The sequence below is a fragment of the Egretta garzetta genome, unplaced genomic scaffold (genome assembly GCF_000687185.1).
Source record: "Egretta garzetta isolate BGI_Z169 unplaced genomic scaffold, ASM68718v1 scaffold322, whole genome shotgun sequence".
In the NCBI taxonomy this organism is placed as follows: domain Eukaryota; kingdom Metazoa; phylum Chordata; class Aves; order Pelecaniformes; family Ardeidae; genus Egretta; species Egretta garzetta.
Window position 1 is genome coordinate 3,714,307 of NW_009259044.1, and position 6,075 is coordinate 3,720,381.

Below are 6,075 nucleotides of genomic sequence, written 5' to 3' on the forward strand. Positions count from 1 at the left end.
CCCCCCGCCCCCGGTTTGTTTGTATTGTGTCAGAAAAGGAGAGAATTTCAGAATTACAGCTGAAAACGCCATCTGTTTCCAATGAATCCCCCATAGTTTTTCACAATGTTTTTGGCAGATCTCTGCCTGCAAATTCCTTCAAGCCCTGAGTGCTTGTTTTTGTTGGGGGAGGGGAAACCCAGTCCACAGAGGCGGATTTGTTCCTTCCAAAACTCTCCAGTTTCTTTACCTCTTTTTTTTTTTTTTTCATTTGCAAAGGTGAGGGTGGGGGGGGGAATAAAAAGGAGAGAAAGCAGGAGGGAGAAAGAAAAGCCCTAACGCTTAAATCTCCCCGTTTATCTTCGTAGCTTAGTAAAACTTGCCTCTTTTTTTAATTTATTAATTTTTAAATCGCCTCTGCCTTTCTTTTGCATAACCGTAGGTGAAGCAGTCTTGCACACACATGTAGTAAATAAATAAATAACTGCTTTACGCCCTTCCTCCCCCCTTTGCCCTCTTGGCCCTATTGCAGGAAAGCGAGCCTTTTTAGCGCTGCCCTTAGCACTGAGGTGCCCTCCGGACCCCGCTTCCTTCTCCCAGGGGACTCCCCAGCAGGCTGGAAGCTGAACCCCCTGTTTTTTTTTTTTTTCTGGAAACTCTGGAGCGGCTCCCATATTGCGTTGCTTAACGCCCTTTTCGGAGCGTTTGAGTTGCAAAGCGTCGAGGCTGTGAGATTTATGGTACAAGAAAGAACTTGATAGGAGATCTGGCTGGTTGCTTTGTTTGATTCTCCCTTCAGCAGTCAAATAAGGTGCAAAGAACTGGCAGAACGAGGCGATCCGGAGCCCGCGGGAGTGGGGCGCAGGCGGAGACGGTGCTCCCCGTGCGCAGGGCTGGGAGCACGCCGGGGGCTTTTGTTGAAAGCTTTTGGGGTGGGAAGGTAGGAAAAAGTTGCGGGGAGGGGGGATTGATTCCCTGGCATATCCTTTTTTCCCCTGTGCTTCCTGGGAATTTGTGGGTTCCCAGCAGGTTCCAGCCCTGAGGAAGCTTCGCGCCCCTCCTGAGAGCGCCGGGTGAGCGGGGTGGCTGGAGGCTGCCCAGGCGGGCGCTCGCTGTGTCAGATCAGTGCCTCGCCGAGTCCTGCCCTATTTATTTATTTGCTTAACCCCCCACCCCATGCGCACCCCCTGGGCTGGATTCCCACTTATGCTGCTCCCACACCAATGGCTTCACCCCGCTGCCTCCTGCGCAGCCCCCACTGTCGAGCACCCTTGGGCTGGGGGCACCGGCATGGGTGTCCCCTGCGTGGGTGTCCCCCGCGTGGGTCAGGGTGACCTCTGAGCCTGGGGCAGCTGGGGAAGGAGGCTTGGGCAGAGCAGGCCACGGCTGACAGTTTCCCTGGCAGAAGCCCTGCTTGGGGCTTGTGCCAAGTCCCAGTGTCGGATGCTCACGGGTGCTCTCCCCTCCTGGCGGGGACCCTGATTTCCCGGGGTGCTCGGCTGACCCCCGCCTGTGCCTCCCGGTATGGACTGTGCTGAGTTGTCTTGCAAATCCTTTTGTACTTGGCGGAATCTGGCCCTGGGTGTTTTGCCCCAGATGTCAGGCTTTGCTCTTCCCCTCATACTCTGGTTTGCTTCGGCTTTCCCTGTTTGTCTTCAGCTTTGCCGTTTTGTCTGTAATACACTACTGCCTCCCAAAAAAAACCCAAACCAACCCAAAAATCGGGATTTTTCTGCCCGTGGTCCATACGGGCAATGCGGTTGATTCCAGATAAGGATCCATCCCTACTGGAGGTGTATCGGATCGGTTGATAAATGGCTTTTGTCTCAGCAGCAGGGAGGGATGTGATCGCAGCATTAAGCCGAAACTGAGAAGGGGGGCTTAGAGGCTGTTAAAACAACACCTCCCCAGCGCTGCGAACGGGGAGCCGGGCCGGGGGCCGGGCAAGGTGGCGGCACAGGAGGAACGCGCCTGTGCGGGACGTTGTCGGGGCAGAGAAGAAGGGAGGGATTCAAACGTAAACCTGGAAATATTTTGGCTTCCCTGTTTTGTTGCTCGCTCAGAGCCGGTCTCGTACTTGGAACAGGGAGTTCTCTGCGATTGCCAGCAAAGGCTTGTTGTGGGGCTGGAAGGAGGCGCCTTGTTTTTAATGCAGATGGGGTGGATATGTTGCTTTTTTCCACAGAAAATCCTGAAATTCCCGGCCCCTGGTTACTGGGAATGGGGGGATATTAAGAGTGACTTTGGGTTTATAATGGCAGCAGCTGAGGTTTCCTTCTTTGTAGCCCAAGCCGAGTCGGATGTGCACATAAAAGTGCTCACAGGGCTGGGCAGCCATAAAAACTTCCTAACCTGGGGGCTCTGCTCAGTCCCTGCCCCAACCTGCTGTCCCCGGAGAACCGGGCTGCAGCGCTGGATCAGGCCCCGGGGACAGCGAGTTCTGCGGTCTCTCTTTTGGCTCCTTGATGGGCACATCCCATAAATCAACCGTAGGCTCTGGTAGGGCAGTGCACGGCCCGAGCGAGCCCTTCCTCAGCCCCGCAGTCCTTTGGGGGTCCGCCCCCCAGCCGAGTCCTGCAGCTCCCAAGGGATGAAGCATTAGTGGGACAGCAAAGAAGGTCAAAGACGAGAGGGTTTGGCCCAGCTGGATGGGTTTGACTGGGTTTGATTTGCTCTTCCCATTGGAGCAGACACCAAACTTGGAATAAGGGGGAGTGTGGGAACCCAGGTCCAAAAAAGCATCGGGGTCCCCGGTGGTTTGAAGGGGGCCAGGGTGAAATCAGGGAGGACTCAGCCAGGAGTGGTGTGCGCTGGGGCAACGGGGAAGGGTTTTCGGGGAGGATGGGGGATGCTCGGAGCTGCAGCTGTGGCAGGGCAGGTGAGGGGGTGTGCTGGCTTTTTTCGGGCTGTCCTGGCAAATTCTGTCTTGATGCTCCGGATCAGGAGCGAGCGGTGCAGGCAGGGCCCTGCCTGGCCATGCGTGGCACCTGGAGCGCACTTGTTAAGAGGAGTGCCCCTAAATGCCTTTAAAAAGCTCTGTATCCTGCACTTGGCGACTACTGGGATGAGAAGAAGAGGATATTTATTCCCTTGTCCGTGAGCTCTCAAAATAACAGGGCGTTCGATTGTAGCCTCAAGATTGGTTTGCACTCAAGTGCAGCCCGGCTGAGTAAATCACTGCTTCACCAGCTGAAATTCCTGCAGCAAGGGGGAGAATTGAATTATGGCCAACTGCAAAACCAGATGCCATCCCCTTGATGAAGTCATCGGGCTCTTACTGCGGAGAACAAGCTGGCTCCTACACACACGCAGCCCTCGTAGGCGCAGACTGAGCCGCTCTGTCTAACGGCCCGGCCGTGGTGTGTGGGGCAGCCGGAGGCTGGCGTCCCTGCAGATGCAAGAACAGTTAAGTCCTTCAGGGTGGAGCCCCAGAAGGGTGTCGGGTCCCGCTTTCTGCTGTATGAGCATCCAGGGGAGTTTGGCCATTTCATTCCCAGCAAGCAGAGCTATCTATCCCTGCATATACGGGTTTTTTATGGGTCAGGCAGAGAGCAAGCTTCACTTGAGCCCAAAGTATTTTCTCCTCCCTCGGTTTCCTCTCCTTCCTGGACAGCTGTTGACTTTGGTCCCCAAAGCCCTAGTAATGATCTATGGCGTTTTGGTTTTCGGACAAGCTACCTTTTTTTCTTGCCATGTGACACGCTCCAGCCAGCCCTTTCTGAGATGAGGAGGACATGTGGCAGGACACTTTAGGGAAGGGTCCTGGCTCCGGGCTTTGCCAGCCCGCAGTGATGTGAGAGCATCACTGCGCTGGGGATGGGAGGGTGGGGAGCAGCGGGCCCAAGGCGGTAGGTTCCAGCTAGAAAGTTACTTTTTCTCTTAAAATTAAAACCTGAGCCCAGCGGGGACAGCAATCAGATGCATTTAAAAAATAAATAAACCTCTGACGGTCTGTGGCTGTGAAGGAGGAGCAGATATCGTGGCTTCCATGGGGCGTGAGCGATGGGAGCGAGTCTGGTGCTGGGTGGGAGCCCAGCCCGCAGGAGGGATCCACTCGATCCCTGCGTGTCCCCAGGTGTGGTTCCAGCATCCGTCGAGCGCCTGCCTGGGTTTTTGGTGGGCTCGTGGGGCCGCTGCCTGCCAGCCGGGCAGCTGCCACCCCACACCCTGCGCGCAAACCAACGCCTCCGATTGAGATGCCGCAATATTTTGGCAGGCGTTTAATTGTATAAATTTGCCTCATCCAGATTTATGTGCTCCGGGCTTTTCTCCATCTCCTCGTTTTGTGTCTCATTTACCTCTGCGTTTGAAGGGTTGAAATTTCACAAGAGCATGGCGGGGATGATTATTCCTAGAGGGAATCCACACCTGTGAGCAGAAAGCGTTTCCCTGCCAGCCCTGCCGCGGCCCGGGCGAGGGGGAGGAGGGCGAGGGACCTGCTGCCACACCTGGGGGGCCCCCGGGCGCTGGTGGGGGGCAGCCGGGCCTTCAAAGGCACCCTGGGAAAACAGCTTTGGCGTGGGGAGAGCGATGTCTGGTGCAAACCTGAAACTCTTGGCACTGGGGGTGGCTGGTGGAGGTGGCCTTGTCCGGGTGCCGCTGCCTCAGAGAGATGGGGACATGGGTGGTGTTGGCCGGGGAAGGAGGATGAGGGTGATGCTTCATGCAGGGCATGAGAGAGCGCATCCACCTTCCCACTGGGCTCATCTTGGGTGAAACCCTTCACATCCTCAGCGTCTTCATCTGTAAAACGGACCACTCCCCTCAAGGAGATTTACTGGCTCTGGAGAACTGTTGGTGAAAGCGGCTGGGTGCTCCCCAGCTGGGAAAGCCCAGGTGTGCAGCTCCAGCACTGCTTTCCAACCCGCGGCGCGCCGTGGCGGGGAGCCAGCTTCGTTAGTGCTCTTCTGCAGATGGAGAATCGGAGGAGATCGCTTCCCTCCCTTCCTCCCTCCTCATCCTCCATCCACCAGCTCATGGTCTGCGCCCGTGGAGCAAAACCCACATCCTCCAAACCATCCACCAGCGCTGCTGCCTCCGGGCTGGTGAAAGCCCAACGGCTGCAGCAAAGGCAACGCTGAAGCCTGAACCCCAGGATGAAGTTTTAAGAGCAAAGTCTGCGACTCTGTTGCTGCTTTGGCTGTAAACGCTGGTTCCTCCTTTCAGCCCATCGTGCCTCCTGTGCTTCCCCCAGGATTTGCCAGTAAATTCTCAAAAGCAGCATCATCAGCTGCCCGCGGCCCTGGCTATGAGCTGCATGGTTGATGCCCTCTCCCATGGTGTCTGCTCGCCCTTCTCCCTGCGTGGGGATGTCGAGGTGAGCGTGGAGGAGCAATGCTGGCTGGGCTGGGGAGAGACACATTCGTCCCCGCTGAGCATGCCGGGTCAGCGGTAAGCTGATTCTCTCGGCCAAAAGAGCTGACTAAGTGACAGGAACGATCAAGGGCTCCTTCCGCAGCATCCAACAGTTCGCGCCGTAGCCGGCGAAGACACTGACTTTGCTTTTTTCCTGCCCGTGCTTGCCCTGTGTCTCCACGCCACCAGGAGAGAGGAGAGATGGGTTCATACTCGACGCTGAGGACAAAAGGGACTTGGTCGCGGCAGGTCCTCCAGATGCTTTAGTGACTGACGCAGGCTGAAACGAGAAACCTCCTTCTGTGTCCCTCCTTTGACTTAAAGAAACTGGAGAAAGCCTTGCCCCAGCATCCTCTTGAGCAAGACAAGGACTGGGTTAAAAGAAGCTGCACGGATTGAGGTGTGCTCTCAGATATGTGTAGAGTCACTCTGTCCTTTGCCTGGATTTAATGCGTCTGCTGCTTCTGCCAGTGGAAGAGAGCACAAAACCCAGGCCCCAGCGTGGAAGGTGGCCCCTCCGAGCCAACCTCCCCATGCACGCCCTTGCAAAATAGGAGCTCCAGCTCTTTAAGAGAGTCAGGTTTATTTTTCTCCTTCAGTTCCCTCCTCCTGGTCCTCCTCCTCCCCCCACTTCAGTGCAACTGAAACCTGATCTAATCCCTTTGCACATGGGTAATTTATTGGTCTATTGGGCTTTTCTTGATGGCAAATTGCATTGTCTTTCTTCCTGGGTTGAGGCTT

The 6,075-nt window shown here is 55.9% G+C and overlaps 1 protein-coding gene across 1 annotated transcript in view; it reads left to right on the forward strand.

The window, feature by feature from the left end:
• Window positions 1-6,075, forward strand: part of RGMA (repulsive guidance molecule BMP co-receptor a) — a 16,694-nt gene that overhangs the window by 830 nt on the left and 9,789 nt on the right. The gene's annotated exons all lie outside the window — the stretch shown is intronic.